The sequence below is a fragment of the Ranitomeya variabilis genome, chromosome 4, assembly GCF_051348905.1.
Source record: "Ranitomeya variabilis isolate aRanVar5 chromosome 4, aRanVar5.hap1, whole genome shotgun sequence".
Classification (NCBI taxonomy): domain Eukaryota; kingdom Metazoa; phylum Chordata; class Amphibia; order Anura; family Dendrobatidae; genus Ranitomeya; species Ranitomeya variabilis.
Genome location: NC_135235.1, coordinates 140929823 through 140956025, shown reverse-complemented (window position 1 = coordinate 140956025; position 26203 = coordinate 140929823).

The window sequence follows — 26203 nt, the reverse complement described above, 5'->3', positions numbered from 1 at the left end:
AAAACGCCAGAAAATATGCAATGTGATAGAATTCTGTCCAGAAGCGAGCGGCAGAATTTTAGACGAAAAAATGGGTTGTGCTTCTATTGTGGTGATTCAACTCATGTTATATCAGCATGCTTTAAGCGTACTAAGAAGCCTGACAAGTCTGTTTCAATTAGCACTTTACAGTCTAAGTTTATTTTATCTGTGACCCTGATTTGTTCTTTGTCATCTATTACCGCGGACGCCTATGTCGACTCTGGCGCTGCTTTGAGTCTTATGGATTGGTCCTTTGCCAAACGCTGTGGGTATGATTTGGAGCCACTGGAGGCTCCGATACCTCTGAAAGGGATTGACTCCACCCCATTGGCTAGTAATAAACCACAATACTGGACACAAGTGACTATGCGTGTTAATCCGGATCACCAGGAGGTTATTCGCTTTCTGGTGCTGTATAATCTACATGATGTTTTGGTGCTGGGATTGCCATGGCTGCAATCTCATAACCCAGTCCTCGACTGGAGAGCTATGTCTGTGTTAAGCTGGGGATGTAAAGGAACTCATGGGGACGTACCTTTGGTTTCCATTTCATCATCTATTCCCTCTGAGATTCCTGAATTCTTGTCTGACTTTCGTGACGTTTTTGAAGAACCCAAGGTTGGTTCACTACCTCCGCACCGGGAGTGCGATTGTGCCATAGACTTGATTCCGGGTAGTAAATACCCTAAGGGTCGTTTATTTAATCTGTCTGTGCCTGAACACGCTGCTATACGAGAATATATAAAGGAGTCCTTGGAAAAGGGACATATTCGTCCTTCGTCATCTCCCTTAGGAGCCGGTTTTTTCTTTGTGTCTAAGAAAGACGGCTCTTTGAGGCCGTGTATTGATTATCGACTTTTGAATAAAATCACGGTTAAATATCAATATCCGTTACCACTGCTTACTGATTTGTTTGCTCGTATAAAGGGGGCCAAGTGGTTCTCTAAGATTGATCTCCGTGGGGCGTATAATTTGGTGCGAATCAAGCAGAGGGATGAGTGGAAAACCGCATTTAATACGCCCGAGGGCCATTTTGAGTATTTGGTGATGCCTTTTGGTCTTTCCAATGCCCCTTCAGTCTTCCAGTCCTTTATGCATGACATTTTCCGCGATTATTTGGATAAATTTATGATTGTGTATCTGGATGATATTCTGATTTTTTCGGATGACTGGGACTCTCATGTCCAGCAGGTCAGGAGGGTTTTTCAGGTTTTGCGGTCTAATTTCTTGTGTGTGAAGGGTTCTAAGTGTGTTTTTGGGGTTCAAAAGATTTCTTTCTTGGGATACATTTTTTCCCCCTCTTCCATCGAGATGGATCCTGTCAAGGTTCAGGCTATTGGTGATTGGACGCAACCCTCTTCTCTTAAGAGTCTTCAGAAATTTTTGGGCTTTGCTAACTTTTATCGTCGATTTATTGCTGGTTTTTCTGATGTTGTAAAACCATTGACTGATTTGACTAAAAAGGGTGCTGATGTTGCTGATTGGTCCCCTGATGCTGTGGAGGCCTTTCGGGAGCTCAAGCGCCGCTTTTCTTCCGCCCCAGTGTTGCGTCAGCCTGATGTTGCTCTTCCTTTTCAGGTTGAGGTCGACGCTTCTGAAATCGGAGCTGGGGCGGTGTTGTCGCAGAGAAGTTCCGACTGCTCCGTGATGAGACCTTGTGCTTTTTTTTCCCGTAAATTTTCGCCCGCCGAGCGGAATTATGATATTGGGAATCGGGAGCTTTTGGCCATGAAGTGGGCTTTTGAGGAGTGGCGTCACTGGCTTGAGGGGGCCAGACATCAGGTGGTGGTATTGACTGACCACAAAAATTTAATTTACCTTGAGTCTGCCAGGCGCCTGAATCCTAGACAGGCGCGCTGGTTGTTGTTTTTCTCTCGGTTTAATTTTGTGGTGTCGTACCTACCGGGTTCTAAGAATGTTAAGGCGGATGCCCTTTCTAGGAGTTTTGAGCCTGACTCCCCTGGTAATTCTGAGCCCACAGGTATCCTTAAAGATGGAGTGATATTGTCTGCCGTTTCTCCAGACCTGCGGCGGGCCTTGCAGGAGTTTCAGGCGGATAGACCTGATCGTTGCCCACCTGGTAGACTGTTTGTTCCTGATGATTGGACCAGTAGAGTCATCTCTGAGGTTCATTCTTCTGCATTGGCAGGTCATCCTGGAATCTTTGGTACCAGGGATTTGGTGGCAAGGTCCTTCTGGTGGCCTTCCCTGTCACGAGATGTGCGAGGCTTTGTGCAGTCTTGTGACGTTTGTGCTCGGGCCAAGCCTTGTTGTTCTCGGGCTAGTGGATTGTTGTTGCCCTTGCCTATCCCGAAGAGGCCTTGGACGCACATCTCGATGGATTTTATTTCGGATCTGCCTGTTTCTCAGAAGATGTCTGTCATCTGGGTGGTGTGTGACCGTTTCTCTAAGATGGTCCATCTGGTTCCCTTGCCTAAGTTGCCTTCTTCTTCCGAGTTGGTTCCTCTGTTTTTTCAAAATGTTGTTCGTTTGCATGGTATTCCTGAGAATATCGTTTCTGACAGAGGGACCCAATTCGTGTCTAGATTTTGGCGGGCATTCTGTGCTAGGATGGGCATAGATTTGTCTTTTTCGTCTGCTTTCCATCCTCAGACTAATGGCCAGACCGAGCGGACTAATCAGACCTTGGAGACATATTTGAGGTGTTTTGTGTCTGCGGATCAGGATGATTGGGTTGCTTTTTTGCCTTTGGCGGAGTTCGCCCTCAATAATCGGGCCAGCTCTGCCACCTTGGTGTCCCCGTTTTTCTGTAATTTGGGGTTTCATCCTCGATTTTCCTCCGGTCAAGTGGAATCTTCGGATTGTCCTGGAGTGGATGCTGTGGTGGAGAGGTTGCATCTGATTTGGGGGCAGGTGGTGGACAATTTGAAATTGTCCCAGGAGAAGACTCAGCTTTTTGCCAACCGCCGTCGTCGTGTTGGTCCTCGGCTTTGTGTTGGGGACTTGGTGTGGTTGTCTTCTCGTTTTGTCCCTATGAGGGTTTCTTCTCCTAAGTTTAAGCCTCGGTTCATCGGCCCGTACAAGATATTGGAGATTCTTAACCCTGTGTCCTTCCGTTTGGACCTCCCTGCATCCTTTTCGATTCGTAATGTTTTTCATCGGTCATTGTTGCGCAGGTATGAGGTACCGGTTGTGCCTTCCGTTGAGCCTCCTGCTCCGGTGTTGGTTGAGGGTGAGTTGGAGTACGTTGTGGAAAAGATCTTAGACTCTCGTGTTTCCAGACGGAGACTCCAGTATCTGGTCAAATGGAAGGGATACGGTCAGGAGGATAATTCTTGGGTGACTGCCTCTGATGTTCATGCCTCCGATCTTGTCCGTGCCTTTCATAGGGCTCATCCTGATCGCCCTGGTGGTTCTGGTGAGGGTTCGGTGCCCCCTCCTTGAGGGGGGGGTACTGTTGTGAAATTGGATTCTGGGCTCCCCCGGTGGCCACTTGTGGAATTGAACTTGTGTGCATCATCCCCTCTGTTCACCTGCTCCTATCAGGATGTGGGAGTCGCTATATAACCTTGCTCCTCTGTCAGTTTCTTGCCGGTCAACAATGTAATCAGAAGCCTTCTGTGCTTGTTCCTGCTACTAGACAACTCCCAGCTAAGTTGGACTTTTGTCTTTTTGTGTTTTTGCATTTTGTTCCTGTTCACAGCTGCTGTTTCGTTACTGTGTCTGGAAAGCTCTTGTGATCGGAAATTGCCACTCTGGTGTTATGAGTTAATGCTAGAGTCTTAAAGGAATTTCTGGATGGTGTTTTGATAGGGTTTTCTGCTGACCATGAAAGTGTCCTTTCTGTCTTCCTGCTATCTAGAAAGCGGACCTCGATTTTGCTAAACCTATTTTCATACTACGTTTGTCATTTCATCTGAAATCACCGCCAATATATGTGGGGGCCTCTGTCTGCCTTTTGGGAAAATTTCTCTAGAGGTGAGCCAGGACTGTCTTTTCCTCTGCTAGGATTAGGTAGTTCTCCGGCTGGCGCTGGGCATCTAGGGTTAAAAAACGTAGGCATGCTACCCGGCCACTTCTAGTTGTGCGGCAGGTTTAGTTCATGGTCAGTATAGTTTCCATCTTCCAAGAGCTAGTTCTCATATATGCTGGGCTATGTTCTCTCGCCATTGAGAATCATGACAGGGGTGTGAATGTTTTCCATACCACTGTATGTGGTAGATAGCTGTACAGGGTAAATACAGGTCTAGTGACCTCTTATAGTAGATGAACCACCACAGTATGTACAAACATCAATGTGTGCAGTTACACTACATCATCCCTACTACAATCATCCCTTCACAAGATGGCAACTCCACAGGATCAGTAACTAAATCATCAGAAAAACATGAATGTTAATTCAGAATAAACAGGGCACTCCAAATAACTGTACAGTCACCTTGAATGTGGTAAATCAAGAGCTGGTAAAACACCAATCTCACGTGACATCCTTCTGCTCCCTTCTGACATTTAGTGCTCGGCGTCCTTTAAACGGCATTTCTGCTCTTTTATATGTGAGTTTTAATATTGTTCAATATAATTAATTATTTCATTTTTAAATATATTGGGATCTCTTTTTTGTCCTACATTAATTTCATATGGGAAAATTAATTGCCCCTTCTATGTAGGACATTTGTTGATCTAACGGCTTCTGTAGAGTGTAGAGAGTGAGCTGTTATGGCCAGCAAAGTCCTCTCTCTCTTCTGTAGAGTGTAAGCTCTAATAATCAGTGAGGTCCTCTCTTTTCTGTAGAGTGTAAAATGGAGGCACATATGGTCAGCGAGGTCCTCTCTCTCTCTCACTCTGTCCTGTAAAGTGAAGACTCTTATGGCCAGCAAGGTCATCTCTCTCTTTCTTCTGTTAAGTTTAAGCTTATAATGCCATTAGTGTTCTCACTCTCTCTTGTAGAGTGTAAACTCTGATGGCCAGCAGGGTCATCTCACTGTTTGTCCTGTAGAATGTAAGTTCTTACGGTCAGTGAGGTCTTATCTCTCTCTCTCTTCAGTAAAGTGTAAGCTCATATGATCATTAGGGTTCTCACTTGCTCCTGCAGAGCGTAAGCTCATATGATCAACGGGGTCCTCTCTCTCTCTCTCTCTCTCTCACTTATTTTCCAAGAAATTACAAGCTTTCCAGTACTGAGATTTGTTGAAATTTATTTGACACAAATCAAATTTTTGGGTAAAAATTTGGCAAAGTCAGCAAATTAGAATTTCAAAAGATCTGCTTATCTCTAGCATCTATACCTAAGTTATTTTTAGTTGTCAGGGTCACATCTGCTATATATGGACTAAGGACTTTGGCTGAATGACATTGACAGCATGGTGACTTTTCCTGAGCTTACTAATTCTGTCCAGTGTGTCTCATAAGTAATTAAATACTGATCAGACTACAAGTTAGGCTACAGAAAAAAGTCAAAATATTACCTAAAGCAGGTCGGACATATTAAATTGTATGACTATAGCTAGTAGTTGTGTATTATGTCCTTAATCATGGAGAGTACGTGTGTTCCACGCTATGAACTCATAATCATATATAAAAAAAATGCGTATACGGAACAAATAAAATTGTAATTTTTATTGAAAAACACAGACAAATTGATTACCTTGGGTATGTTTGCCGATTCATGCGCCCCTCTCTTATTATTTGGGAGTTTATGTTCCCCTTTGCGTTTATTCTTACCAAAGCGGGTTGTCATGGATTTATAGGAGAATTGTGAACCATCCGATGTCTCACCCACAGATGATGCGGATGACATAGAGGCTGATCTTTTATCCCGTATCCTTGTCCCTCGTCTGCGCCATCTATACACTTGTTTCAACTGATAGTCAGAGGTATCTCGTGTTAGCTTTTTACCTTGTATAGCTCTAATCTGCTCTTCCCATTCCTCAGATTTTTTGGTCATCAGTGTATTAAATGTAGCCACCGTTTCTGGAGTGCCATCTCTTTGTAGCGTAGTGTATAATACATCAATTTCACTTTCAATGGTAGAAATAGAATTCTTATTCAATTCAATCAACAGTTCCATCATCTGAAATGATCCCTTATCACAGATGTCTTCCCATTTTAGAATAAAATTCTCATCTTCCACCGGAAATGAGGGGAAAATTTAAATCCTAAGACCACGAGGAATATATTTCTTTTTTATGTAGTTTTCAAGGAAAGCTTTATTCCACCAGATTTTTGTTCTTTTGTGCATTAGTCTTTGAATTTTAATTTGTACCGTACTTAAATCATTATTTTCACCTGCCCCCGTGCAACTTGACTCACCAAACACCTGGGCTACTTTTGTCAGCCAGACACTATCTCTGGCCTTGAAATCCATGGGAGCAAAGGGTAACGAATTCTGTGAAAATACACAGCAAAAGTATGTAAAAAGTCAAAATATTACCTAAAGACATTACCTAAATATTTATATGGTTTTAATTGTTTTTATTTTTGTGTTAATATCTACCATTCTTTATGACTTATAGAATACTGTGGGAGTTTGATGTTACCTTTTGCCCTTTCTGTGGCTTCTGCTCGGTGGTCCCTGTGATCTCTGTTGTGCTTGGTGGTCCTTGTGGTCCGTGTCCTTCCGATGTTGGCTTCGGGAGTGGGGGAAGTGCCGGAAGAGTCTTTGAAGAAAATTAAAACAAGAACAAGTTATGAAGATATGACTTTTGGACAGCAACCAAATGCACTTTGTTCTTTTATGTTCTTTGGCTGGAGAGTATTATAGCACCATATGTATGGACATTATTTATATGAGGTTTTCTATTTCCTCATGTTGTACCTATTTGGTTTCACTAAATTATGGGAGGTTCTGTATAAATATGCACAGATTGTTATTAAGCTATCTTTAGTGTTAGATAGATAATTGGGGATATGCATATCAATTATTATTATGGTTCTAGCACTGTATTTTCTGTAATAGTTCTACTTAGTTTTATTTTTATTTTGGTACACTGGCACTTTATTTATTTTTGATTTATTTTTCATTTATTATTTTTCTATTTATTTTTATTTTTATTGTCTATTTTCAATTTTTTGTTTTTTTAGGCACTAGCACATATAGATTTTTATCTATGTCACAGTCTGTGTTTTGATACAAATATATTAAAGATATATTTTTATATATATTTTTTTATTACACTAATTTTGTCTTCACTATTTAATTCAAGGTTATGATAGTTATTAGCCATATTGGCGTGTATCTCCACTGGATTTGTAGATCACTTTGCCATCTTATTTTGGTCATTTGTGACCAGTATATAATCTTTATCACTTGGCATCTTTTATATTAGTGGGCTATGATAGCCATGACCACCTCATGCACTTTCTCACTTTATCTTTTCACTATGTCACTTTAATTCCGGTCATTTGTGACCAGCACATGATTTTAATCACTTGGTATTTCTTTTCTTATTATTATGGTAATTTGGATTATGTATATTTGTGCTTGTTCCCTCAGCACTATGTCACTTTATTCCGGTCATTGACTTACAGGCACTTTATGGTTGTATTTTAGTAGCATTAATGCGTATTAATGATCTTTACTGATACTTTTTTGGTGGCTATCCTTGTGATAGGGTTTTGTTTATTGTTTTGTTTATTGTCTTAGCAAGGCACACTATGTTTTAAATACCTGTCATACATTTCTTCTCCAGTGTGGATCTGGTCGGTTCGCGTGCGTGCCGCCGCTCTGGGGGTGTGTTTTGATGGCGGTGCGATGTGCCGGCTGTGGGCGTTTCGCTGGGCGGGGCTTCTTTCCGCGTACGGCCGCGTGGTTGGTTGCTCTGGTCCGGCGCGCCGCCCATCGCCGGGGACGTATGTACCTCCTATCTTCTCCCCCTCTGCTGCGTCGGTGTCGCGCGCGACGTGACTAGGACTACATGTGGTCAGCTTTGACTACATATCCCGGCATCCCTTGGTACTATTACCACATGATCATTCACCGTGCGGAAAAAGTGTGCTATTGGTCTTTCCCAGTATATAAGGTGCCACTTTGTAACATGATGCCACTTCCCCTGACGAAGGCACGCCGCCGAAACGCGCGTTGGGGCAGTGGCACCATCCTCTGAACATCTCTGGTAATGTAATCTTTCACTTTTTTATTACATTGTCTATTTACTCACTGCAGTGCTGCTAACCGAGTTTGTGTTGATCACATATGGACTTAGTCATACTGGCAATAATTACCTTGTTATTATGGTTACAACAGTATTAATCTGATTATTTGGTTAATTATGGGTTATACTATTATATACAGCATTGCAGGGTAGTTGGTACACATTTTTTCTTGTTCCAGATAGATGTTCAGAGTGGTGCCACATATGTTATTTTTGTTGGCTCACCAATTGAACACACATGTGGCAAACTAAGTGTTTTTTCTTTATATGTTTTGTGGTTTTGAGGTATTTGTTTTTCCTCATGTTTGGTGTTTTTCAATAAAAATTACAATTTTATTTGTTCCGTATACGCATTTTTTTTATATATGATTATGAGTTCATAGCGTGGAACACACGTACTCTCCATGATTAAGGACATAATACACAACTACTAGCTATAGTCATACAATTTAATATGTCCGACCTGCTTTAGGTAATATTTTGACTTTTTACATACTTTTGCTGTGTATTTTCACAGAATTCGTTACCCTTTGCTCCCATGGATTTCAAGGCCAGAGATAGTGTCTGGCTGACAAAAGTAGCCCAGGTGTTTGGTGAGTCAAGTTGCACGGGGGCAGGTGAAAATAATGATTTAAGTACGGTACAAATTAAAATTCAAAGACTAATGCACAAAAGAACAAAAATCTGGTGGAATAAAGCTTTCCTTGAAAACTACATAAAAAAGAAATATATTCCTCGTGGTCTTAGGATTTAAATTTTCCCCTCATTTCCGGTGGAAGATGAGAATTTTATTCTAAAATGGGAAGACATCTGTGATAAGGGATCATTTCAGATGATGGAACTGTTGATTGAATTGAATAAGAATTCTATTTCTACCATTGAAAGTGAAATTGATGTATTATACACTACGCTACAAAGAGATGGCACTCCAGAAACGGTGGCTACATTTAATACACTGATGACCAAAAAATCTGAGGAATGGGAAGAGCAGATTAGAGCTATACAAGGTAAAAAGCTAACACGAGATACCTCTGACTATCAGTTGAAACAAGTGTATAGATGGCGCAGACGAGGGACAAGGATACGGGATAAAAGATCAGCCTCTATGTCATCCGCATCATCTGTGGGTGAGACATCGGATGGTTCACAATTCTCCTATAAATCCATGACAACCCGCTTTGGTAAGAATAAACGCAAAGGGGAACATAAACTCCCAAATAATAAGAGAGGGGCGCATGAATCGGCAAACATACCCAAGGTAATCAATTTGTCTGAGCATACACTATCCAATGTTGAAATTGCACTATTATCTAAAGGTTTATCTTTTTCGCCCAGTAGTAGGTTTGATCTATTCACGGCTGTGAAAGATCTGCATGTTTTCGCCCGGCTATTGGTTTTTAAAAAATGGTTTCACAATGAAGAAACAAGGTGTATGTTCCCACTGCCCGAAGAACAAGAGGCGTTACAAGTGTTGGAAGGAATGAGTAGAGAACACGACCTGCCATCTTTAGGTATAGTACCGTTGACAATTAAACCAAAATCGAAAAAATTCCCCCCATTAACAATTTGTTCTAATATCGAAATCTTTGTGCAAATGGTGGAAAAAGATTTTGCCAATATACCATCGAGAATATATAATGGCAACATGACTATAGAGGAACGTAGGTGTTTAAAGCGCCTCAAGAGACTTGAAAATGTCACTTTTAAACCCGCCGATAAAGGGGGTAACATTGTGGTGTGGCCAAACAAACTATATGAAGCTGAGGCCTATCGTCAACTGAGGGACCCAGCTTGTTATAAAAAACTTACGTTCAATCCTATGTTATCATATAGGGAAGTATTGGGAAAGATTCTTCAACCGGCTGTGGATTTGGGTATCATCACGAAGGAAGTATGTAACATCTTGTGGACCAAGGATCCGACAACTCCAACACTATATCTACTACCGAAAGTTCACAAAGACATTAAGAACCCTCCAGGTAGGCCTATCATAGCTGGCATTGGGGGTTTAACGGAAAATGTGGGCAAATATATTGATTCCTTCCTAAAACCACTAGTTGAAACCATTCCGTCTTTTTTACAAGATACTTCAGATTTTTTACGTAGAGTGGACTCCATACACATTGAAGAGGACATGCTTCTCGTCACATGTGATGTGGAGTCCCTCTACACAAGTATCAGACACTATGATGGATTACGGGCAGTGAAACACTATTTGTCTACCACGTCTATGTCTCGGGATGAAATTGGATTTTTGCTTCAGCTGTTAGAATTTCTTTTGACACATAACTTTTTCGTGTTTAATGGGTCCCTCTACCTACAGCTCCAAGGAACAGCGATGGGGGCATCCTGCGCACCATCTTATGCCAACTTGTTCCTGGGGCTGTGGGAGAGGGACCTATTCTCCGCAGATCAGTGTTCGTTGATGGACCGGGTCGTTTTATGGACCCGGTACATCGACGACATTTTCCTGATCTGGCGGGGCACAGCTGGCGCATTGGAGGAGTTTTTTCGACATCTGAACACTAATGATTGTAACATCAAATTGACTTTTAAATACCACACTACCCAGATTGAATTTCTGGATGTTATGGTCAAAAAAGATGCCTCTGGTTTTTTACAGACAGACGTGTTTCGAAAAGAGACATCTGTGAATGCTGTCTTACATGCAACTTCTTCCCATCCTTCACACGTGGTTAGATCAGTTCCTACTAGTCAGTTTTTGAGAATACGAAGAATCTGCTCTACTGAGAAAGATTTTGAAGAACAAGCCGCTGAGATGAAGAAGAGGTTTTATGAGAGAGGATACAGCAAACGATCTGTGAAGCATGCATACAATCGAGCTAGGAACGCTGACCGTCATGAATTGATGTACTCTAAGCAGTCACGGCAGGGATTACAGTCTCCGAGGATGGTGACTCAATACCATTCTCAATGGCAAAAAATGTATGAAATAATGAAAAGACATTGGCCTATTTTATTGGCAGATAAGACCCTGAGGCAATATTTACCTGCAACACCTACGTTGACTGCAAGACGTTGTGACAGTTTGAGAGATCATTTGGTGAGAAGCTATTATCAACCTACAAATCAACCATCCATATTTTCAGGTATGAAGACTAAAAAACCTGTGAATGTGTGGGGATGTAAACCCTGTGGTAGATGTATAGCCTGCCCAAATATAGAGGAGGCTAGGGATTTTATGTCATCTGATGGCAGGAGGTTTACAATTACTTACAGTATTAACTGTCAGACACAAGCTGTTGTGTATTATGCATGTTGCCCTTGCAAGTTAGTGTACGTGGGACTCACGACACGGGCATTCAAAGTGAGAGTTAGGGAACATGTCCGTGACATCATTGCAGCAGCAAAAGAGGACGACCTGGAACAACTCAAGACCATCCCGAGACACTTTAAAAAATTTCATGGTTGTGATCCATCTGGCCTGAAGGTGAGAGGCATAGATCATATCAGACCAAACCTTCGGGGTGGTAATGTAAGCCGTAGCCTGGCGCAAAAAGAGGCCAGATGGATCTGGACACTACGTACACTTCAACCAGATGGTCTTAATGAGACTTTGAGTTTTGTACCATTTATATAAGATCCCACTCCGTGCAACATGTAATTAATTTTTAAGTTGTGGCTTTGTGTTTTATCATGTCTTTGTATAAATATTTATATGGTTTTAATTGTTTTTATTTTTGTGTTAATATCTACCATTCTTTATGACTTATAGAATACTGTGGGAGTTTGATGTTACCTTTTGCCCTTTCTGTGGCTTCTGCTCGGTGGTCCCTGTGATCTCTGTTGTGCTTGGTGGTCCTTGTGGTCCGTGTCCTTCCGATGTTGGCTTCGGGAGTGGGGGAAGTGCCGGAAGAGTCTTTGAAGAAAATTAAAACAAGAACAAGTTATGAAGATATGACTTTTGGACAGCAACCAAATGCACTTTGTTCTTTTATGTTCTTTGGCTGGAGAGTATTATAGCACCATATGTATGGACATTATTTATATGAGGTTTTCTATTTCCTCATGTTGTACCTATTTGGTTTCACTAAATTATGGGAGGTTCTGTATAAATATGCACAGATTGTTATTAAGCTATCTTTAGTGTTAGATAGATAATTGGGGATATGCATATCAATTATTATTATGGTTCTAGCACTGTATTTTCTGTAATAGTTCTACTTAGTTTTATTTTTATTTTGGTACACTGGCACTTTATTTATTTTTGATTTATTTTTCATTTATTATTTTTCTATTTATTTTTATTTTTATTGTCTATTTTCAATTTTTTGTTTTTTTAGGCACTAGCACATATAGATTTTTATCTATGTCACAGTCTGTGTTTTGATACAAATATATTAAAGATATATTTTTATATATATTTTTTTATTACACTAATTTTGTCTTCACTATTTAATTCAAGGTTATGATAGTTATTAGCCATATTGGCGTGTATCTCCACTGGATTTGTAGATCACTTTGCCATCTTATTTTGGTCATTTGTGACCAGTATATAATCTTTATCACTTGGCATCTTTTATATTAGTGGGCTATGATAGCCATGACCACCTCATGCACTTTCTCACTTTATCTTTTCACTATGTCACTTTAATTCCGGTCATTTGTGACCAGCACATGATTTTAATCACTTGGTATTTCTTTTCTTATTATTATGGTAATTTGGATTATGTATATTTGTGCTTGTTCCCTCAGCACTATGTCACTTTATTCCGGTCATTGACTTACAGGCACTTTATGGTTGTATTTTAGTAGCATTAATGCGTATTAATGATCTTTACTGATACTTTTTTGGTGGCTATCCTTGTGATAGGGTTTTGTTTATTGTTTTGTTTATTGTCTTAGCAAGGCACACTATGTTTTAAATACCTGTCATACATTTCTTCTCCAGTGTGGATCTGGTCGGTTCGCGTGCGTGCCGCCGCTCTGGGGGTGTGTTTTGATGGCGGTGCGATGTGCCGGCTGTGGGCGTTTCGCTGGGCGGGGCTTCTTTCCGCTTACGGCCGCGTGGTTGGTTGCTCTGGTCCGGCGCGCCGCCCATCGCCGGGGACGTATGTACCTCCTATCTTCTCCCCCTCTGCTGCGTCGGTGTCGCGCGCGACGTGACTAGGACTACATGTGGTCAGCTTTGACTACATATCCCGGCATCCCTTGGTACTATTACCACATGATCATTCACCGTGCGGAAAAAGTGTGCTATTGGTCTTTCCCAGTATATAAGGTGCCACTTTGTAACATGATGCCACTTCCCCTGACGAAGGCACGCCGCCGAAACGCGCGTTGGGGCAGTGGCACCATCCTCTGAACATCTCTGGTAATGTAATCTTTCACTTTTTTATTACATTGTCTATTTACTCACTGCAGTGCTGCTAACCGAGTTTGTGTTGATCACATATGGACTTAGTCATACTGGCAATAATTACCTTGTTATTATGGTTACAACAGTATTAATCTGATTATTTGGTTAATTATGGGTTATACTATTATATACAGCATTGCAGGGTAGTTGGTACACATTTTTTCTTGTTCCAGATAGATGTTCAGAGTGGTGCCACATATGTTATTTTTGTTGGCTCACCAATTGAACACACATGTGGCAAACTAAGTGTTTTTTCTTTATATGTTTTGTGGTTTTGAGGTATTTGTTTTTCCTCATGTTTGGTGTTTTTCAATAAAAATTACAATTTTATTTGTTCCGTATACGCAAGTTAGGCTACAGTCAGACTATCAGTATTTGGTCAATATTTTACACTAGATGGTGGCCCGATTCTAACGTATCGGGTATTCTAGAATATGTAGGTAGTATATAGCACAGGCTACATACTATATTGCACAGTGACGTAGTATATAACACAACCGATGTAGTATATAACAGAGCTACATAGTATGTAACACAGCGTACGTAGTATATAGCAGAGCTACGTAGTATATAACACAGCCACGTAGTATCTAACATAGCCATCTAGTGTATTGCATAGGTACGTAGTGTATTGCACAGGCACGTAGTATATTGGTCAGCCACGTAGTATATAGCAGAGCCACGTAGTATATAACATAGCCACGTAGTATATTGTAGAGCCACGTAGTATATTGCACAGGCATGTAGTATATTGCACAGCCACGTAGTATATAACACAGTCACGTAGTGTATTGCACAGCTACGTAGTGTATTGCACAGCTATGTAGTATATTGGTCAGCGATGTAGTGTATAGCAGAGCCACGTAGTATATAACATAGCGAAGTAGTATATTGTAGAAGCACGTAGTATATTGCATAGCTACATAGCATATTGCACAGCCACATAGTATATAACAGAGCCACGCAGTATATTGCACAGTCGACGTAGTATATAACAGAACCGACACAGCCACATAGTATATTGCACAGCTACGTAGTATATAACACAGAACACGTAGTATATTGCACAGACACATGGTATATAACAGAGCCACGTAGTATATTGCACAGTCGATGTAGTATATAACAGAACCAACACAGCCACATAGTATATTGCACAGCTACGTAGTATATAACACAGAGTACGTAATATATTGCACATCCATGTAGTATATTGGACAGTCAAGTTGTATATTGCACAGTCACGTTGTATATTGCCCAGCTACATAGTATATAGCACAGAGATGTAGTATATAACAGAGCCCACTCAGTATGTAACACAGCCCACATAGTATATAGCAATGTGGGCACTATATGCGTGGTTCAAAAAGACTTAAAATAAAAAATAAACATATACTCACCTTCCGAAGGCCCCTTGAAGTCCTGCCACCTGTGTGCGGTGCACGCGGCAGCTTCCGGTCCCAGGGTTGGTATGAGCGCAGGACCTGTGATGATGTCACGGTCACATGACCGTGACGTCAAGGCAGGTCCTTCTCGCATAGCATCCTTGGCACCGGAACCTGCCGCTTGTACTGCCGAGGACAGCGCGTGATGTCGGAAGGTGAGAATAACCTTTCTTTTTATTATTATTATTTGTAACATTAGATCTTTTTACTATTGATGCTGCATACGCAGCATCAATAGTAAAAAGTTGGTCACACAGGGTTAATTGTTATGATGACCTGGTGGTTAGGAGCACTAGGAAAGACCTGATGAGCAAACTAGTAATACAGGACAAGCTCTGGGAAGTGGGAGCTCTGCTGACCGCAACCCCTAATCCTATCGCAACAACTAGAAATAGCCGTGGAGCGTACCTGACTCTGCCTAGACGCCTCTTCACAGCCTAAGAGCTAACTACCCCTAAAGATAGAAAATAAGGACTAACTTGCCTCAGAGAAATTCCCCCAAAGAGAAAGGCAGCCCCCCACACATATTGACTGTGAGTTAAGATGGAAGTCACAAACACAGGAATGAAATAGGTTTCAGCAAAGGAGGCCAGACTTAACTAAACAGACTTGAGGATAGAAAAGGTATCTTTGCGGTCAGCATAAAAAACTACCAAAAAACCACGTAGAGTGTGCAAAAGAGACCCCACACCGACTCACGGCATGGAGGTGCCACTCTGCATCCCAGAGCTTCCAGCTAGCAAGGCAGAATCATGATAGCAAGCTGGACAAGAAAACAGTGGTAAACAAATAAGCTAGCAGGGACTTAGCTTTTGCTGGAGTAGACAGGTCATCTGAAAGATCCAAGATAGAACTGAACCAGTACTAGGACATTGACAGCTGGCATCAAGTAACGATCTAAGTGGAGTCAAATAGGGCAGCCATCCTAGGACTAAACGAGGTCAGCTGAGGAAGGAACCTCAGAACCAGCAGCTCCACTCACAGCCACCAGAGGGAGTCCATGGACAGAACTCGCCAAAGTACCATTCATAACCACCGGAGGGAGTTTGAGAACAGAATTCACAACAGTTAATAGCTGCGTTAACGGAGTGTGTTACACCGCGGCATAACGCAGTCTGTTAACGCTGCCATTAACCCTATGTGAGGGCTGACTGGAGGGGAGTATGGAGCGGGCACTGACTGCAGGGAGTAAGGAGCGGCCATTTTGCCGCCAGACTGTGCCCATCGCTGATTGGTCGTGGCTGTTTTGCCGAGACCAATCAGCGACTTGGGATTTCCGTGACAGAAAGAAAGACAGACAGACAGAAGGACAGACAGAAAGACAGAAGTGACCATTAGACAATTATATAGTAGATCAGTATTTGTAAGCCCAAACCAGCAGTGGGTGATAAATACAGAAGTGTTAAAGTGTTTCTATTATACTTTTCCTCTGATTGTCCCACTTCTGATTTTGGCTTATAAATGCTGAGGTAAAATACTGACCTAATACTGATCGTGTGATCATAGTCTTTTAGTAGAACCCAGCAACCCACTGAGTTTTTAAAACAGAAGATGCTTCAGGAAAAACCCTAGTTTCTTTTTCCTAAAATATTTTTTTTTTGCCTTTTTTTGTTTCCTGAGCACCTTCACATTTGTGGCTGCCGCCATTTTTCTTAGCATTTGTCCAGAGTTTTGAGATTGTCTTTTTTCACTGACGTTTTCCAGTTTCCATTCAACAATGAAAAAATGCTAACGGTTTTTGAAGCAAAAATGCTGGCAAAATGTTCAAAAAGATACTAGGGTGTCTTTTGAGATTTGCTATTATAAAGTATACTGTCTTCAGGCAAACAAATACTGAAAATGGTCAGGTGCGTTCTTTTAAGTACATGATGTCTTTGGAAATCTGAAGCAGTTCAAAGATACTTAAAAGACTGAATATGTGCACAGCAAGTCAATTTTACATTTAAATGCATATGTTCATTCCTTAGTTTGTGCTGTTTTGGGGGTCTGAATCCACCTGAAAAAGATGTTGGGACCACCTACACTTAGAGGGGAGTATTCACAACTTACCAAAGGAAGTTGAAATCAGAAAATCTCGCCCATATACTTGAATGAAGCAGAGGCATACATTTTTATATGAAATGTTGGTGCCTATATCCATTTGCAATATATCCTCGGCTTGTACCGTTATTAATCAATATCACATGTGCACAAAGTTCATATACTGGAGTCAGCAGAGGAAAGCTATGATAAGAATTCATATTCCCAAGCTGTCCATCATCCAAGTTCTGATCTTAGGCAGCTGCTGGCAGAGAAAATTCATACAAATGTTTGTCATGTGTTTTTGCTTGTGAATGATCAGTGTGAAATTAAATAGTTATCCATCTACTTATTTAGCTGACATTGAGGCTCCAGGGCTTTATCTGTAAATCATGCTGAAATTCCAGGATTGCTGCAACCTTTCTGATTTCCTATAGTAAAAAAAACTGCAAGTGACTCAGCCGTCATTGTAAAAACACTCGTTTATATTTTTTCACTTGTAATACTTCACTTGCAGGCAATGTTGTGGTGCAATGGAGTTTTATCTTTCCATTTATAAGTGAATACTAAATTAATTACCGCATGCGATGTAGTATGTTTACAGGAATTACATATACAGTGCGGGAAATAAGTATTTGATCCCTTGCTGATTTTGCAAGTTTGCCCACTGACAAAGACATGAACAGTCGATAATTTTAAGGGTAGGTCAATTTTAACATTGAGAGATAGAATGTCAAAAATAAAATCCAGAAAATCACATTGTATAAATTATATCAATTTATTTGCATTTTGCAGTGAGAAATAATTATTTGATCCCTCTGGCAAACAAGACTTAATACTTGATGGCAAAACCCATGTTGGCAAGCACAGCAGTCAGACTTTTTTGCAGTTGATGATGAGGTTTGAGAAGTTTTCTATGGGATTAAGGTATGGAGACTGGTTAGGCCACTCCATGACCTAAATGTGCTTCTTTTTGACCCACTCCTTTGTTATCTTGGTTGTATGTTTTGGGTCATTGTCTTGCCACGACCCATTTTTAACCCCTTTCTGTCATCGGACGTACTATTCCGTCCATGTGGGGTGGGCCCTAATTCCAAAGGACGGAATAGTACGTCCAGCACGATCGGCCGCGCTCACGGGGGGAGCGCGGCCGATCGCGGCCGGGTGTCAGCTGCCTATCGCAGCTGACATCCGGCACTATGTGCCAGGAGCGGTCACGGACCGCCCCCGGCACATTAACCCCCGGCACACCGCGATCAAACATGATCGCGGTGTGCCGGCGGTACAGGGAAGCATCGCGCAGGGAGGGGGCTCCCTGAGCGCTTCCCTGAGACCCCCGGAGCAACGCGATGTGATCGCGTTGCTCCGTGGGTCTCCTACCTCCTATCCCTGCAGGCCCCGGATCCAAAATGGCCGCGGGGCTGCATCCGGGTCCTGCAGGGATCACTTCCGGGTGCCGAGCAGGCTGCAGATGAAAGCTGCAGCCTGCACGGCTGTAAGTGAGATCGGAGATCTCACAGACTGCTGTGCACACTGTGAGATCAGCGATCTGTAATGTCCCCCCCTGGGACAAAGTAAAAAAGTAAAAAAAATTCCCACATGTGTAAAAAAAAAATAAAAAAAAAAATTCCTAAATAAAGAAAAAAAATATATATTATTCCCATAAATACATTCCTTTATCTAAATAAAAAAACCAAACAATAAAAGTACACATATTTAGTATCGCCGCGTCCGTAACGACCCCACCTATAAAACTATATCACTAGTTAACCCCTGCAGTGAACACCGTAAAAAAAAAAAAAAAAAAACGAGGCAAAAACAACGCTTTATTCTCATACCGCCAAACAAAAAGTGCGATAACACGCGATCAAAAAGACGGATATAAATAAACATGGTACCGCTGCAAACGTCATCTTGTCCCGCAAAAAACGAGCCGCCATATAGCATCATCAGCGAAAAAATAAAAAAGTTATAGTCCTCAAAATAAAGCGATGCCAAAATAATTATTTTTTCTATAAAATAGTTTTTATCGTATAGAAGCGCCAAAACATAAAAAAAATGATGTAAATGAGGTATTTCTGTAATCGTACTGACCCGAAGAATAAAACTGCTTTATCAATTTTACCAAACGCGGAACGGTATAAACGCCTCCCCCAAAAGAAATTCATGAATAGCTGGTTTTTGATCATTCTGCCTCACAAAAATCGGAATAAAAAGCGATCAAAAAATCTCCCGTGCCTGAACATGTTATCAATAAAAACGTCAACTCGTTCCGCAAAAAACAAGACCTCACATGACTCTGTGGACTCAAATATGGAAAAATTATAGCTCTCAAAATGTGGTAACGCAAAAAATATTTTTTGCAATAAAAAGCTTCTTTCAGTGTGTGACAGCCGCCAATCATAAATATCCGCTAAAAAACCCGCTATAAAAGTAAATCAAACCCCCTTTCATCACCCCCTTAGTTAGGGAAAAATAAAAAAAATTAAAAAAATGTATTTATTTCCATTTTACCATTAGGGCTAGGGTTAGGGCTAGGGTTAGGGTTGGGGCTAGGGTTAGGGTTGGGGCTAGGGTTGGGGCTAGGGTTAGGGTTGGGGCTAGGGTTAGGGTTGGGGCTAGGGTTGGGGCTAGGGTTAGGGCAGGGGCTAGGGTTAGGGCTGGGGCTAGGGCTGGGACTAGGGTTGGGGCTAGGGTTAGGGTTGGGGCTAGGGTTGGGGCTAGGGTTAGGGTTGGGGCTAGGGTTAGGGTTGGGGCTAGGGTTAGGGCTACAGTTAGGGTTGGGGCTAAAGTTAGGGTTAAGGGTTGGGGCTAAAGTTAGGGTTAGGGTTTGGACTACATCTACGGTTGGGAATAGGGTTGGGATTAGGGTTAGGGGTGTGTCTGGGTTAGAGGTGTGGTTAGGGTTACCGTTGGAATTAGGGTTAGGGGTGTGTTTGGATTAGGGTTTCAGTTATAATTGGGGGGTTTCCACTGTTTAGGCACATCAGGGGCTCTCCAAACGCGACATGGCGTCCGATCTCAATTTCAGCCAATTCTGCGTTGAAAAAGTAAAACAGTGCTCCTTCCCTTCCGAGCTCTCCCGTGCGCCCAAACAGGGGTTTAACCCAACATATGGGGTATCAGCGTACTCGGAACACATTGGAGAACAACTTTTGGGGTCCAATTTCTCCTGTTACCCTTGGGAAAATACAAAACTGGAGGCTAAAAAATAATTTTTGTGGAAAAAAAATATTTTTTATTTGCATGGCTCTGCGTTATAAACTGTAGTGAAACAATTGGGGGTTCAAAGCTCTCACAACACATCTAGATGAGTTCCTTAGGGGGTCTACTTTCCAAAATGGTGTCACTTGTGGTGGGTTTCTACTGTTTAGGTACATTAGGGCCTCTGCAAATGCAATCTGACGCCTGCAAACCATTCCATCTAAGTCTGCATTCCAAATGGCGCTCCTTCCCTTCCGAGCCCTCCCATGCGCCCAAACAGTGGTTCCCCCCCACATATGGGGTATCAGCGTACTCAGGACAAATTGGACAACAACTTTTGGGGTCCAATTTCTCCTGTTACCCTTGGGAAAACACAAAACTGGGGGCTAAAAAATAATTTTGGGGTGAAAATGTTTTTTTTTTTTTTCACGGCTATGCGTTATAAACTGTAGTGAAACACTTGAGGGTTCAAAACTCTCACAACACATCTAGATGAGTTGCTTAGGGGGTCTACTTTCCAAAATGGTGTCACTTGTGGTTTTTTTTTACTGTTTAGGTACATTAGGGCTCTGCAAACGCAATGTGACGCCTGCAGACCATTCCATCTAAGTCTGCATTCAAAATGGCGCTCCATCCCTTCCGAGCCCTCCCATGCACCCAAACAGTGGTTCCCCCCCACATATGGGGTATCAGCGTACTCAGGACAAATTGGACAACAACTTTTGGGGTCCAATTTCTCCTGTTACCCTCAGGAAAATACAAAACTGGGAGCTAAAAAATAATTTTTGTGGGAAAAAAATGTTTTTTTTTTACGGCTCTGCATTATAAACGTCTGTGAAGCAGTTGGTGGGTCAAAGTGCTCCCTACACCTCTAGATAAGTTCCTTAGGGGGTTTACTTTCCAAAATGGTGTCACTTGTGGGGGGGTTTCAATGTTTAGGCACATCAGTGGCTCTCCAAACGCAACATGGCGTCCCATCTCAATTCCTGTCAATTTTGCAGTGAAAAGTCAAATGACGCTCCTTCCCTTCCGAGCTCTGCCATGCGCCCAAACAGTGGTTTACCCCCACATATGGGGTATCAGCGTACTCAGGACAAATTGTAAAACATCTTTTGGGGTCCAATTTCTTCTCTTACTCTTGGGAAAATAAAAAATTGGGGGTGAAAAGATAATTTTTGTGAAAAAATATGATTTTTTATTTTTACGGTTCTGCATTATAAACTTCTGTGAAGCACTTGGTGGGTCAAAGTGCTCACCACACCTCTAGATAAGTTCCTTAGGGGGTCTACTTTCCAAAATGGTGTCACTTGTGGGGGGTTTCAATGTTTAGGCATATCAGGGGCTCTCCAAACGCAACATGGTGTCCCATCTCAATTCCAGTCAATTTTGCATTGAAAAGTCAAATGGCGCTCCTTCGTTTCCGAGCTCTGTCATGCGCCCAAACAGTGGTTTACCCCCACATATGGGGTATTGGCGTACTCAGGACAAATTGTACAACATCTTTTGGCGTCCATTTTCTCCTGTTACCCTTGGTAAAATAAAACAAATTGGAGCTGAAGTAAATTTTGTGTGAAAAAAAAGTTAAATGCTCATTTTTATTTAAACATTCCAAAAATACCTGTGAAACACCTGAAGGGTTAATAAACTTCTTGAATGTGGTTTTGAGCACCTTGAGGGGTGCAGTTTTTAGAATGGTGTCACACTTGGGTATTTTCTATCATATAGACCCCTCAAAATTACTTCAAATGTGATGTGGTCCCTAAAAAAAAAATGGTGTTGTGAAAATGAGAAATTGCTGGTCAAATTTTAACCCTTATAACTCCCTAACAAAAAAAAATGTTGGTTCCAAAATTGGGCTGATGTAAAGTAGACATGTGGGAAATGTTACTTATTAAGTATTTTGTGTGACATATCACTGTTATTTAATTGCATAAAAATTCAAAGTTGAAAAATTGCAAAATTTTCAAAATTTTCGCCAAATTTCCGTTTTTTTTCACAAATAAACGCAGGTAATATCAAAGAAATTTTACCACTATCATGAAGTACAATATGTCACGAGAAAACAATGTCAGAATCACAGGGATCCGTTGAAGCGTTCCAGAGTTATAACCTCATAAAGGGACAGTGGTCAGAATTGTAAAAATTGGCCCGGTCCATAACGTGCAAACTACCCTTGGGGGTGAAGGGTGTTATGGTTCTCAATGGCAAGAGAACATAGCCCAGCAAACATAAGAACTAGCTCTTGGAAGGATGGAAACTAAACTGACCATGAACTAAACCTGCCGCACAACTAACAGTAGCCGGGTAGCGTAGCCTGCGTTTTATCCCTAGACGCCCAGCGCCGGCCGGAGGACTAACTAATCCTGGCAGAGGAAAATATAGTCCTGGCTCACCTCTAGAGAAATTTCCCCGAAAGGCAGACAGAGGCCCCCACAAATATTGGCGGTGATTTTAGATGAAATGACAAACGTAGTATGAAAATAGGTTTAGCAAAATTGAGGTCCGCTTACTAGATAGCAGGAAGACAGAAAGGGCACTTTCATGGTCAGCTGAAAACCCTATCAAAATACCATCCTGAAATTACTTTAAGACTCTAGTATTAACTCATAACATCAGAGTGGCAATTTCAGATCACAAGAGCTTTCCAGACACAGAAACGAAACTACAGCTGTGAACTGGAACAAAATGCAAAAACAAACAAGGACTAAAGTCCAACTTAGCTGAGAGTTGTCTAGCAGCAGGAACATGCACAGAAAGGCTTCTGATTACAATGTTGACCGGCATGGAAGTGACAGAGGAGCAAGGCTAAATAGCGACTCCCACATCCTGATGGAAACAGGTGAACAGAGAGGATGATGCACACCAGTTCAATTCCACCAGTGGCCACCGGGGGAGCCCAAAATCCAATTTCACAACAGTACCCCCCCCTCAAGGAGGGGGCACCGAACCCTCACCAGAACCACCAGGGCGATCAGGACGAGCCCTATGAAAGGCACGGACCAAATCGGAGGCATGAACATCAGAGGCAGTCACCCAAGAATTATCCTCCTGACCGTATCCCTTCCATTTGACCAGATACTGGAATTTCCGTCTGGAAACACGGGAGTCCAAGATTTTTTCCACAACGTACTCCAACTCGCCCTCAACCAACACCGGAGCAGGAGGCTCAACGGAAGGCACAACCGGTACCTCATACCTGCGCAATAATGACCGATGAAAAACATTATGAATAGAAAAAGATGCAGGGAGGTCCAAACGGAAGGACACAGGGTTAAGAATCTCCAATATCTTGTACGGGCCGATGAACCGAGGCTTAAACTTGGGAGAAGAAACCCTCATAGGGACAAAACGAGAAGACAACCACACCAAGTCCCCAACACAAAGCCGAGGACCAACCCGACGCCGGCGGTTGGCAAAAAGCTGAGTCTTCTCCTGGGACAACTTCAAATTGTCCACTACCTGCCCCCAAATCTGATGCAACCTCTCCACCACAGCATCCACTCCAGGACAATCCGAAGACTCCACCTGACCAGAAGAAAATCGAGGATGAAACCCCGAATTACAGAAAAAGGGAGACACCAAGGTGGCAGAGCTGGCCCGATTATTGAGGGCAAACTCCGCTAAAGGCAAAAAAGCAACCCAATCATCCTGATCTGCAGACACAAAACACCTCAAATATGTCTCCAAGGTCTGATTCGTCCGCTCGGTCTGGCCATTAGTCTGAGGATGGAAAGCAGACGAGAAAGACAAATCTATGCCCATCCTAGCACAGAATGCTCGCCAAAATCTAGACACGAATTGGGTACCTCTGTCAGAAACTATATTCTCCGGAATACCATGCAAACGGACCACATTTTGAAAAAACAGAGGAACCAACTCGGAAGAAGAAGGCAACTTAGGCAGGGGAACCAAATGGACCATCTTAGAGAAACGATCACACACCACCCAGATGACAGACATCTTCTGAGAAACAGGAAGATCCGAAATAAAATCCATCGAGATGTGCGTCCAGGGCCTCTTCGGGATAGGCAAGGGCAACAACAATCCACTAGCCTGAGAACAACAAGGCTTGGCCCGAGCACAAACGTCACAAGACTGCACGAAGCCTCGCACATCTCGAGACAGGGAAGGCCACCAGAAGGACCTTGCCACCAAATCCCTGGTACCAAAGATTCCAGGATGACCTGCCAACGCAGAAGAATGAACCTCAGAAATGACTTTACTGGTCCAATCATCAGGAACAAACAGTCTACCAGGTGGGCAACGATCAGGTCTATCCGCCTGAAACTCCTGCAAGGCCCGCCGCAGGTCTGGAGAAACGGCAGACAATATCACTCCGTCCTTAAGGATACCTGTAGGTTCAGAATTACCAGGGGAGTCAGGCTCAAAACTCCTAGAAAGGGCATCCGCCTTAACATTCTTAGAACCCGGCAGGTAGGACACCACAAAATTAAACCGAGAGAAAAACAACGACCAGCGCGCCTGTCTAGGATTTAGGCGTCTGGCGGACTCAAGATAAATTAGATTTTTGTGGTCAGTCAATACCACCACCTGATGTCTAGCCCCCTCAAGCCAATGACGCCACTCCTCAAAAGCCCACTTCATGGCCAAAAGCTCCCGATTCCCAACATCATAATTCCGCTCGGCGGGCGAAAATTTACGCGAGAAAAAAGCACAAGGTCTCATCACGGAGCAATCGGAACTTCTCTGCGACAAAACCGCCCCAGCTCCGATTTCAGAAGCGTCGACCTCAACCTGAAAAGGAAGAGCAACATCAGGCTGACGCAACACAGGGGCGGAAGAAAAGCGGCGCTTAAGCTCCCGAAAGGCCTCCACAGCAGCAGGGGACCAATCAGCAACATCAGCACCCTTCTTAGTCAAATCAGTCAATGGTTTAACAACATCAGAAAAACCAGCAATAAATCGATGATAAAAGTTAGCAAAGCCCAAAAATTTCTGAAGACTCTTAAGAGAAGAGGGTTGCGTCCAATCACAAATAGCCTGAACCTTGACAGGATCCATCTCGATAGAAGAGGGGGAAAAAATATATCCCAAAAAGGAAATCTTTTGAACCCCAAAAACGCACTTAGAACCCTTCACACACAAGGAATTAGACCGCAAAACCTGAAAAACCCTCCTGACCTGCTGGACATGAGAGTCCCAGTCATCCGAAAAAATCAAAATATCATCCAGATACACAATCATAAATTTATCCAAATAATCACGGAAAATGTCATGCATAAAGGACTGAAAGACTGAAGGGGCATTTGAAAGACCAAAAGGCATCACCAAATACTCAAAGTGGCCCTCGGGCGTATTAAATGCGGTTTTCCACTCATCCCCCTGCTTAATTCGCACCAAATTATACGCCCCACGGAGATCTATCTTAGAGAACCACTTGGCCCCCTTTATGCGAGCAAACAAATCAGTCAGCAGTGGCAACGGATATTGATATTTAACCGTGATTTTATTCAAAAGCCGATAATCAATGCACGGCCTCAAAGAGCCATCTTTCTTAGCCACAAAGAAAAAAACGGCTCCTAAGGGAGATGACGAAGGACGAATATGTCCCTTTTCCAAGGACTCCTTTATATATTCTCGCATAGCAGCATGTTCAGGCACAGACAGATTAAATAAACGACCCTTAGGGTATTTACTACCCGGAATCAAATCTATGGCACAATTGCACTCCCGGTGCGGAGGTAATGAACCAAGCTTAGGTTCTTCAAAAACGTCACGATATTCAGTCAAGAATTCAGGAATCTCAGAGGGAATAGATGATGAAATGGAAACCACAGGTACGTCCCCATGCATCCCCTTACATCCCCAGCTTAACACAGACATAGCTTTCCAGTCAAGGACTGGGTTATGAGATTGCAGCCATGGCAATCCAAGCACCAACACATCATGTAGGTTATACAGCACAAGAAAGCGAATAATCTCCTGGTGATCCGGATTAATCCGCATAGTTACTTGTGTCCAGTATTGTGGTTTATTGCTAGCCAATGGGGTGGAGTCAATCC